The 12095-nt window shown below is 37.5% G+C and overlaps 1 long non-coding RNA gene across 1 annotated transcript in view; it reads left to right on the forward strand.

The window, feature by feature from the left end:
* LOC136173233 (uncharacterized) overlaps positions 1-12095 on the forward strand; it is a 52003-nt gene that overhangs the window by 14135 nt on the left and 25773 nt on the right. The window contains exon 2 of the long non-coding RNA XR_010664192.1: positions 8836-8877. This is a non-coding gene — a long non-coding RNA (uncharacterized lncRNA). The remainder of the gene's footprint in view (positions 1-8835; positions 8878-12095) is intronic.

Consider the following 12095-nt stretch of genomic DNA (forward strand, 5'->3'; position numbering starts at 1 on the left):
ATTTTGCACCCATTAGAACAGCTAAATTTTTAAAAATTGGCTATACTAAGTGTTGGTGAGGATATGGAACAACTGGGACTCATACCTAGATGGTAGGTATGTAAAATGAAGCAACCACTTTATTTATTTATTTATTTATTTTTTTGGAGCAACCACTTTAAATACATTCGGACTTTTCTTTTTAACTAAGCATAAACCTACCCTATGACCTAGCAATTCCATCCCTAGGTATTTATCCAAGAGAAATGAAAACAAAAAAATATTGTATAAGAATTTATAGCAGCTTTGTTGGCAACATTCAAAAACTGAAAACAGCCCAGGTGTCCATGAACAGGAGAATGGCTAAACAACAGTGGTATATCCATTCAATGGAATACATTTAGCAAGGAAAAAAAAAAAAAAGAGTAACAACTACTTATACAAGCAACATAAAAAACAGGGCAAGTCAGAGAAGTCTTACACCAAAGACTATATACTATGTGATTCCATTTATATAAAGTTCTAGAACAGGTAAAACTAATTTGTGATAAAAAGTTTATAACAAGTTGCCTATGGTGAGTGGAGGTAGGGATTGACTGAGAGATTTCTAGCATAATGGCAATGTTCCATATCTTGGTATGAATTTGGGTAACATGTGCCTGAATTCATGAAAAGTACACTTAAGATTTATACTTGTCATTGTATATAAATTTTCCCCCCCAAAATCCAGAAACAAGTATTAACTCTACACATGTTGAAGTGTTTAGCAGTAAAGTGTACTGACATCTGCAACTTGACTTTAAAAAGCATCCAAAAATATAATGAATTGATGGGTTATGGGGAACAGATATATGATAAAGCAAATTATCAAAATGTTACTGGCAGATTTAAGTGTCGGGTATTGTGAAATAGCTGTCTATGGTACTTTATTTATATACTGGAGTGCTACTCAGCAATGAAAAAGAATTAACCACTGATAAATACAACAAGATAGCTAAATCCCCAAAACTGTATGTGGCGCCAAAGAAGTCAGAGACAAATTCAGGAACAGGCCATCAGAACAGGTATTGCCTATAAGTAGTAGAAACTGATTGAAAGGGGCATGATACAACTCTATGGGGTGATGGAATGTTTTATACTGTGATTAAAGTGATGGTTATTTAGGTATATACATAGATCAAAATTCATTGAACTTATAGACTTAAGATCTGTGAATTTCTGTATGTAAACCTCACTGGGGGTGGTGTGAGGGAACGGCTGTAGAACAAAGACACCAAATTGTAAGTAGAATTGTCTTCGTGTGACTATAGATGGTAATTTAGAGGCAAAAGAGAACCCTGAATAGGAGGAGGCAAAGGTGATTGTGAAAGTGTTAGTCTTTCCGTCGTGTCCTGCTCTTTGTGATCCCATGGACTATAGCCTGCCAGGTTCCTCCACCCATGGGATTCTCCAGGCAAGAATCCTGGAGTGGGTAGCCATTTCCTTCTCCAGGGGATCTTCCTGACACAGGGATCAAACCCAGGTCTCTCGCATTGCAGGCAGACTCTTTACCGTCTGAGCCACCAGGAAGAGGCAAAGGTAACAGATTTCATGTCAGAAATCCAACTCTGAAGAGTGGGACAGGTGTCTTCTTTGAGATGCCCTAAGATAGAAAAAAAGGCACTCCATATTTCAAGGTGTTATAAGATGGGGGACAATAGTAATACCTTAGTTTGTGGACAATAGGAATCTCAGCCCCAGCTTCAATTATATAGGATTATGGTCCCACTGGTACCTTTCCCCCTTGTTGTAGGAAATGAACAGATTAAGTTCTGGTAGGGAAACTAGATGTCAAGCTGATGGATTGAAATAGTTGCCCTTTAACTCCCCCCAGGCCCTCTCTCCGACTCTATTTTATAGAGAAGGCAAAGAAGGTGGGCTAGCTGCTTTGTTTCCTAGTCTTCAGCAGGTTAGAAGAAGCAAACTAGAAATGAGAAGGCAGTGAAATAGCCAGAGGCCGTCACTCGGAGAGCAAGTGACAGCTCACAGCAGGCAGAAAAGGATGAAACGAAGGGAGAAATATAAAAAGTCAACCTAAATACTTAAGCACACAACAGTAAGCAGGGGACCCCCACAGCTCAATTTATTTAAATAACTCCTCACTGTACTGCAGTGCTTTACAGATCAGTCTACAGTCTTTTTAAATGTCCTAAACAAAGAATCAGGAATATAATCCACTTTCTGGGAAGCCAGAGAATTGCTGTAGCTTCCCTGGGTTATAATGCAATATGATTATAATAATATTTAAACATCTTGACTAGAGCAATGAAATTAAGTTAATTTAAAAAAATTGTACCTGTAAAATACTTGTTCCTTGACAATAATGAATAATACTCATTTTACTTCTTAAGATTTCTAGTGAAGGGTCACTCATCAAAATCATATAACATTAGATGATAATAGCTTGAAAAAGAAAAATAATAGCATTTATCTCTGCTATCAAGCTGATGTCTTGAAGTTCTTATTTTCCAAAAGTTCGTGAAATTTCACCTCTATTATCCTAAAAGGGCTTTATATATTTAGACATGACTTGGAATTTCTTTCTTCTGACTATCAATCGTCCTACTAGATCAGACCTGAAGCAATTTTTAAGTAGTTTTGTGAACAGATGATCATTTTGTGCATTTTATACCAAGTAGTATGAGGGCTAGAGCCAGATCCTACAGAGTCTCAAAAGACAATTATGGTATCTTTTCCCAACTCTGAGTTCAATGACTTCATGTAATTAACTTGAAAATGGCTATGGAGGGATTATTTAATTTATACCATGAAATTAGCAAATACTATAAATCAGGACTATTCTCTTTTCTTCTCACAGAGGTGGTTGTTAAACATTTACCAGCATAACATTGGTTTTACCAGATTCTTTAAATACATTGGATGGCCTTAGATTCAATTGCCACCACCTGTGGCTCTTTCCTTACCAAGAAATGTAAATTATAACACCTGGTCCATCTAGTCAAGGCTATAGTTTTTCCAGTAGTCATGTATGGATGTGAGAGTTGGACTCTAAAGAAAGCTGAGCACCGAAGAATTGATGCTTTTGAACTATGGTGTTGGAGAAACTCTTGAGAGTCCCTTGGACAGCAATGAGATCAAACTGGTCCATCCTAAAGGAAATCAGTCTTGAATATTCATTGGAAGGACTGGTGCTGAAGCTGAAACTCCAATACTTTGGCCACCTGACACGAATAGCTGACTCACTTGAAAAGACCCTGATGCTGGGAAAGACTGAAGGTGGGAGGAGAAGAGGACAACAGAGGATGAGATGGTTGGATGGCATCACCGACTCAATGGACCTGAGTTTGAGTAAGTTCCAGGAGTTGGTGATGGACAGGGAAGCCTGGTATGCTGCAGTCCGTGGGGCCGCAAAGAGTCAGACACGACTGAACAACTGAACTGACTGACTGAACTGAGTCTTCAACACAAATGGCAAGCCAAAAGAGCCTGTTTTGTTACTTACACTTTATTGGGAGCCTGATAATCCAGTTTAAATATTAAAATTATTTGAGCATTGGTGACAAAATAGATGGGAAATATGCTGAGCAAAAAAAAAAATGTTGATTGTACTGTTATAAAGTGTGATCCTAATATTACTTGTTTTAAGAAATGATATCCTTTGTTGGGTCCTTATAGGTCTTGGAAGAAATAGAAATATTGGGCTGCTGCCTTCATATTTAGGATAGTAGTGAATCACAAGCTTCCACAGAGACAGTTAGTTGTTTTTGTAAGGGAAGTTATACCTTTTGATTTTCTACATATTTGATGTTCTTGAGAATGGTAAGTTCACTTAAGCACTCACTCCACCAAGTGAGTGTTATTTGTGATTAAAGAGAATTCCTAAATATTATTGCTTATATAAACCCAACCTAATGACATATAACCTATTTGGGATATGAGCTTTGGCATGTGCTGGCCTATAGGCACCTACATATTGTTGATCAGGTTTTGTTTGTTTGTAACAGCCATGAAGTATTGACTAGGGCCAGAGATATCATTACTAGGGAAAAAAAAAAGTCCAATTTTTTTTTCCTCTTTAAATCTAGGCGAGAACTAGTTATATGCTTTCAAAGAGATTGATTAGCTATTCATCCCAGGCTCATATTTAATCCTGAGAAACAGCAGAGAATTTTGGATGAAAAATATCTGTTTATCTAATAAATTCTTACTTAATGCAGTCAGTTCATCAAACTCTCTGGACAGTTCCATCCAAAAACTGGAATTCACAAATGTTTATTGAATGCTTTTTCTAAGCAAATCACTCAGCTGGTCATTAAGGAAACATAAAAGGATGGCTGAGATGTGGTTCCTGCCTTCAAGGAATTTAATACATATTGAAGGATAGACATTCACCATGGTGTAATCAATCACTAAACTTTTTTTTTATTATACCACACTTCTGCTCATTCAAACCCTCTCATTTTGGCTTCTTCTTTATATCTTTAGTTGTGGAAAATTTTTTCTGCTAGTTTTCAGGTCATTATCATCAATAGTTTCTCTGTAAATAGTAATTTTGGTGTGCCCTTGAAAGGAGGTAGGCTCAGAGTCTTTCTACTCTGAATCTTCCAAAACAATTTTTTAAAAAATAGAAGGCGAGGGTGGGATGATCTGAGAGAACAGCATCGAAACATGCAAATTAACAAATGTGAAATAGATCGCTAGTCCAGGTTGGATGCATGAGACAAGTGCTCAGGGCTGGTGCACTGGGATGACCCAGAGGGATGGGATGGGGAGGAAAATGGGAGGGGGGTTCAGGACGGGGAACACATGTAAATCCATGGCTGATTCATGTCAATGTATGGGAAAAACCACTGCAATATTGTAAAGTAATTAGCCTCCAACTAATAAAAATAAATGAAAAAAAAAAGTTTTAAGTAAAAAAAAAAAATACAATAAAACACCCACAAATACTAAATAGACTATTTCATGGTCAGAAAATATTTGAGGAAGTATAGACATGCCAGCTTCTTGAAAGGCAAGACCTTCCATATCATGTTTTCAGCTGTACCTAGTGAACATTTAAAAAGAGCATTTGGTGAATGAATCTTTTTCTTTGTCATTTGAATAAACATCTATGACCACTGAGCCTAGAAGTAATGATTAAAGATCCCTGGGGAGTAAGATGTTAAATAAATAGATTATCTTCTAAAAGTATATGCTATTAAGTTTTCTAAAGTATTGCTTACACTTTCTTCCAATTTAGTTCAACTTTCAGCAGGACATGAATATAACCTGGAGGAAAAAAAGAATCACTAAGACTTGTCATAGTGTACAAAACAGCAATTCTACTTAAAATGTAAAGTGCTAATCCCATTACTTAAATGTTCTTCATTAAAATAACTAAGCCCCCAGATATTAAAAAAATATTGAAATATATACAGAAAAAAAGGAAATCTGAATTTCATACGTGTTTTAATAATTTGCCAACTCCCTTAAATTGGAATTTTATCAGAAAAAAAAAATAGAGAAAACAGGAAAGAAATGTGAAGTCAAAAAGAAAGTGTATTGAAATCAGGAAAAAAACTTGGGTGAATCCCAAAACTGCAACTTGTGAATTTGCCAAAACATTTAAAAATCTTATGTTTTTAAAATGATTTTGTTCCCTCTTCAGTGTGATTTACTTAACTCTAGCGCAACAAATATCCCTGACAACACAGGCAGTAAATCTTTGAAGCCACAGTCACCCAGAGGCAAAGAAGCACTCCACTCCCAGGACCTCTTTGCTGCCCACTATCCACCCCCAACACAAACTGCCAGCCTCTCACTCCCACCTCCCTCCCACTCTCACCTCCCATCCTTGGCAAAACAAAACAGATTGCTTGGAGGTAAACCATCTGGGCCAGGGCTTTTTGTTATTTAATTTGCAATATGAGTGTGTCAGTCACTTCACCTCTCTGGGCCTCAATCTCCTCATTTGTAGAACAGACATGAAGGTATATGACCTTCCTGACTCAGTTTTTCTGAGGCTTAAAGAACTTGATAAAGGAGTGAAGAAACACTAATTTCCTAAACAAGTACAATTACTCTTTATTTCAGATTATCTATTCCTAAGTACATTAAAGAGAGTTTTGGCTTATAAAATCTCATTATTACAGAGGCTTTTCCCTTAATTATATTGGGAAGTTCCAAAATTTCCCATGTTTCACCCATAAATTATGCTACTTCATTAAGGACAAGGTTGAGTAGGTTAGTGGTTAGGTTATGGGACTAAGCGTAATACTTCCTGTATTCTTATCTGACTTGGTCATTGTTTTGTTATTGCTTCAGGGAAAATCTTAATGTCTTAATTTGCTGCAAAAACAAATACATATCAGGAATATGTACTTTAAAAAAGGGTCATGAGTCTTTGAGTGGATTCATATGCGAGGGCTTTTCTAAGTGAATTTTGTTCTTTGTAGCCAAATATTTCTAAGGCAATTGCTTATTGTGTATTCAAAATATATATGTGCAAAAAAAGAACTAATTTAAAATGAGCTTTTGCTTTGTCTTGAGCAGTATGCTTATATTCTCATGCAGTCTGTAAGCTGTACAGTATATAACACTATGGCTGTTTTTTACAAATAAGAAAGACTAGTCTCAGTAATATACTCAAAGATAACCAGCTACAGGGGACAGTGTTGGGATGAAGACTCACTTTTCTTTAATGCAAAATGCTTATTCATTTTACTAGACCTATGCTCCTCACAGTGTGGTCTGGGGAAAAACAGCATGGAATCACCTGGATCTACTTAGAAATGGAATCTCAGGCTCCACCCATCTGCCTACTGAATCACAGTATGCATTCTAGAAGGAATCCCACATTAAAGATTGAGAATCTTTCACTAGACCACCTGGCCTCTCAAACAGACAGCTGACATAGTGGTTATCTTCACAGCTGACCTGGTTCCTGGATGAGCCCCCAACACCACACATCCTGATACCAGCAGGAGCTCCAGGCAAAACTAATTACTGCTCCTCTTTACATGTGGCACTGGTTTATGCCACCATTATGACCTTTTTCTGTGCCACACTGTGAGAGTAATGGCAGAAAGCGAAGAGGAACTAAGGAGCCTCTTGATGAAGGCGAAAGAGGAAGGCAAAAAAAGTTGACTTAAAACGCAACATTCAAAAAACTAAGATTATGGCATCTGGTCTCATCAGTTCGGTTCAGTTCAGTCACTCAGTCATGTCCGACTCATCACTTCATGGCAAATAGATGGGGAAAAAATGGAAACAGTGACAGATTTCATATTCTTGGCCTCCAAAATCACTGCAAACAGTGACTACATCCATGAAATTAAAAGACACTAGCTCCTTGCAAGAAAAACTAGGATAAACCTAGACAGCGCAATAAAAAGCAGAGACATCACTTTGCCGACAAAGGTCCAAATAGTCAAAGCTATGGTTTTTCCAGTTCCTGTATGGACATGAGAGTGGGATCATAAAGAAGGTTGAGTGCCAAAGAATTGAGGCTTTCAAACTTTGGTGCTGAAGAAGACTTCTGAGAGTCCCTGGACAGCAAGGAGATTAAACCAGGCAATCCTAAAGGAGAGCAGTCCTGAATATTCATTGGAAGGATGAATGCTAAAGCTGAAGCTCTAATACTTTGGCCACCTGATGTGAAGAGCTGATTCATTGGAAAAGACCTTGATGCTGGGAAAGATTGAAGGCAGGAGGAGAAGGAGGCGACAGAGGATAAGATAATTGGATGGCATCACTGACCCAATGGACTTGAGTTTGAGCAAATTCCAGGAGGTAGTGAAGGACAGGGAAGCCTGGCGTGCTGCAGTCCATGGGGTTGCAAAGAGTTGGACATGACTCAGTGACTGAACCACAATGTGAGGGTAGGATGGATCTTGTCGATTTTTGTATCCTATGTGCCTGTGACTTAAATAATGGTTGGTTAAATGAACAGACTAAAGAGCACTTTCTTAGTATCTCAACAATTTTCCCTTGTAATCTCTTCCCCCATAATAGTCACCAGGCCTGACATTCCTCACACTGAGAGACATAACTGCTATCATTTGGAAGAGTAAGTCATATAGGCTAGAGGGTAATCCATTCCCAGAGAAATGCTACTACAGTGGGGTAAATCTCAGAGCCAGGAGGCTTCCCCTGTCTTTGCCATTAGTAAGCTGCATGACTTTTGGCAAGTCCCTTCAATTCCCTGAATTTCCATTTCCCATCAAAGACAAATGAAGTTTTGAGTTCTGAAATACAGGAATTTTTCACCCATCATGATCTGCAATTTGCATTTCTATCACCTCCAAATGTTCAAACCCCAAACATGTTCTTTATCCAAAGCCCTAAGCCTAAAGAGGGCAGAGAACAGGGAAGAAGATGAGTATGTTCCATAACTGATCTTAATTCAAAAAAAGAAGAGATCCTTAAGGAAAATCATTCACATTGATGATGATCTTTCAGGAACTTTTAAAATCAGCTCTTAGGTCTTACTTCTTGGGTACTTGGATGTCACCCACAAAAGACACTAAATCGGCCAGTTGTGTGGACAACTGTGCAGTTCTTGAAAAGTTAGAGAGAGAGAGATCTGAATATACTTTCAACTCTCTACAGCAATTCTCTACTACACTGTTTCAATGACACGGTTTGAGGTATGCCTCAAATGGTTGTTATTAATAAGAGCTATTATATATTAAACTTTGTAAATGATTTGCTCTTTTTTTTCTTAGAAAGTACTAGATTTTATCCAAGTTTATCCCCACCACCATCACTAGTTTCTATCTCCTTGTGCTTTTTTGAATGAGAAAAAGAGATGAAGCTATAGACAGCTCTCAAGGAATCTCCTCTAATCAAGGCCTTATCTTATCTCTACCACAGCCCTGAAATCGAGGTATGGTCAAGGATATGGTTCAGATATATGTGAGTATCGTTTTTATCTTGTGTCCTAGGGATAAAAGTGTTGGGATATGCTGCATTTGGGGATGTTGACATCATAGTTTTGCAGGCAGAGTTCCTTTGTGAGATTTTCATGGTCTGTTGAAGAAAGCAATGTATTGGGAAGACAATCCAAGGCTGAACAAAGGGGATTGTTGTTATATATTTAAAATGCTTTCTTTCCATTATTAAGAGAAGATTTAATGGCTCTGGTTTCCCCAACTGCCATTAGAGCCATGACTTTTTAATTATTTTGACTATAACATACCATAAGAAATACATTGTCCAAAGTAACTATGGTGTGTAGGTATATACATACATAATGGTTTATATATGATCATAAATATATGGGTTTCCCAGGTGGTGATAGTGGTAGAGAACCTGCCTGCCAATGCAGGAGATATAAGAGAGGCTGGTTTGATCCCTGAGTTGAGAAGATTCCCTGGAGGAGGACATGGCAATCCACTCTAGCATTCTTGCCTGGAGAATCTCATGGACAGAGGAGTCTGACGGGCTACAGTCCATGGGGTCACAAAGAATCAGCCATGATTGAAGTGACTTAGCATGCAACAGTTTATATATGATTGGGAAAATATACAAATGAAACTTTAAAATATCACAAAACCACGCTTACTTTTACTATGTTTATAGTTGTTTATGGTATTTTTTGGCTTCCCCGGTAGCTCAGTGGTAAAGAATTCATTTGCTAAACAGGAGACACAGGTTCAATCTCTGGCTCAGGAAGATCCCTTAGAGAAGGAAATGGCAACCCACCCCAATATTCTTCCTGGGAAAAACCCATGGACAGAGGAGTCTGGTGGGCTACATACAGTTCATGGGTTTGCAGAGTCAGACATGACTTAGTGACTAATCAACAACAATGCCACAGTATTTTTTATTCTAATGCACTTTTTAAAAAATGTCAGATGCAATCCACTAAATTGATTTCATGACCATTAGTGGATTGCAACTTAGAATTTAAAGATATTGCTTCATAAGCATCTACACTTTCCAGCCTTGACCAGTTGCTTACTGCCAATTAGCTGAAAATGACTGAGCTAGTGTCCTCTTTCACAGATAAAGGCTGGAGTTCTGGCCAACAGATGATGACAGCTGTCTTAGAAACACTAGATGACTGGTTTGGCCATGATAAACAAAATAAAAACACTTCTTTCCATTTAGTGGAACTCAATGAATTCTAAAAACATTCAGCCAAGCAGCTGTTGTTAAGCCATTCATAAATAAATTGTCCTACTTTATCACAAATTTATAAACCACCACACCATCGTGTTGATCAAGTCAGCTGAAAAGAAAGCATCGTCAAGGTGGAATTACACCATTATATTCACATAAATTTTTATTAATAAGGAAGTAGCTGGAATTTTAGTGTTGCTTTCTTCTAGAAATATGCAAAAATCCAATATAAAAGGATCTGATCCTCTTCAAAGTTTGTCTATTTTTGTCTCAATGGGATTCCAAATTGTAAGCTAAAAGTTTCAGTTTTCATGTTTTAGAAGTTTCAAACTCTATATCATCAGAACAGTTTTTTATGTGTGAAATATTTTTAATTTCTATTCTTAAAATGTTTCTATGTTAAAGAAACTGTCTGAGATTTTTGTCATTGCTGTTAATTAACTATTTGGCCTCTTTGTGATTTTTTTTTAAACAAAAACAAACAGCATTTTACTCAAAATGTGTTTGTAAATATTTTCTCCCATTCTGAGGGTTGTCTTCTTGTCTTGTTTATGGCTTTATTTGCTATGTGAATACTTTTAAGTTTAATTAGGTCCCATTTGTTTACTTTTGTTTTTATTTTCATTACTTTAGGAGGTGGGTCAAAAAGGATCTTGCTGTGATTTATATCAAAGAGTGTTCTGCTTATGTTTTCCTCTAAGAGTTTTAATGTGCTCAGCCTTACTTTTAGGTCTTTAATCCATTTTGAGTAAAATATATGTGGAATTTAGAAAAATGGTGCAGACGAACCTCTTTGCAAAGCAGTAGTAGGGACACAGACATAGAGGACAATCGTATGGACACTGGGGGCGGGGTGGGGGGTGGGATGAACTGGGAGATTGGAATGGACATAAACACATTACTGTGTATAAAATAGATAACTAGTGAGAGCTTCGGGGGGGGCGGCAAAAAAGAAAGGTACAACCTGTTCATAGGAAGTAAGTTAACCTTAAAAATGCATTCCAATATATATTGTAATACTGTTTCATTACACTTATATGAGGTACCTAGAAGAGTCAAAATCATAGAGTCAGAAAGTATACTGGTAGATGCCAGGGGCAGAGGGGTGAGGGGGAGTGCAGAGGGGGAACGAGGACTTAAAAGTTTGATGGGAAATAAGTTTCAATTTAGGAAGATGGAAAATTCAAGAGATGGATGATGGTAAAAGCTGCACAACAGTGTGAATGTACTTAGTGCTACTGAACTGTACAGTAAAATATGGTTAAAATAGTATGGTTTATACTATGCGACTTTTACCACAATTAAAAAAAAATTAAAAATGTGTTTCTTTAAACACATTAAAGTACCTTTAAAATCCATTCTGAGATACAGAATCTATGGCCATATACCAGTTCTGACTAGTGAAATTTAAGAAGCAACCACTATAGAATGTTATAGAGAACTGGAGTGACTTCATGTAAGTGCAACAAGGAGCTCAGAGAGAACAGTGGAGTAACTAAGCTGCTGCTTTGGAGGTGGCATGTGGTTTCTGCATTATTGGGTGGAAACTAGATATTGTGATTGTTTTTACTCAAGCAATTTTTGCCCTTGTGGAAGAACTGAATGCAGGAGATAACCCCCATACAGTGCTTGAGCGTGTACGTGTACTAAGTTGCTTCAGTAGTGTCTGACTCTTTGCAATGCTCTGGACTGTAGCATACCAGTCTCCTCTGTCCATGGGCTTCTCTAGGCAAGAATAGTGGAGTGGGTTGCCATTTCCTCCTCCAAGGGATCTTCCCAACCCAGGGATCTAACCTGCATCTCTGGCATCTTCTGCATTGGCAGGCGGGTTCTTTACCCTTGGGAAGCCCCAAGCACTTGAGCAGGGGTAATTAAATACTCTGCTCTGGAGTGTAAATTGGATAAAGCTCTACCCTGCGTATTTGAGATTTTTTAAAAAACCAATAGCTGAAGGTGGACTCTTTTATGTCTGAAAAATAAATGTTTATTCATAAATTATTATTTTCTTA

The sequence above is a fragment of the Muntiacus reevesi genome, chromosome 8 (assembly GCF_963930625.1).
Source record: "Muntiacus reevesi chromosome 8, mMunRee1.1, whole genome shotgun sequence".
Classification (NCBI taxonomy): Eukaryota; Metazoa; Chordata; class Mammalia; order Artiodactyla; family Cervidae; genus Muntiacus; species Muntiacus reevesi.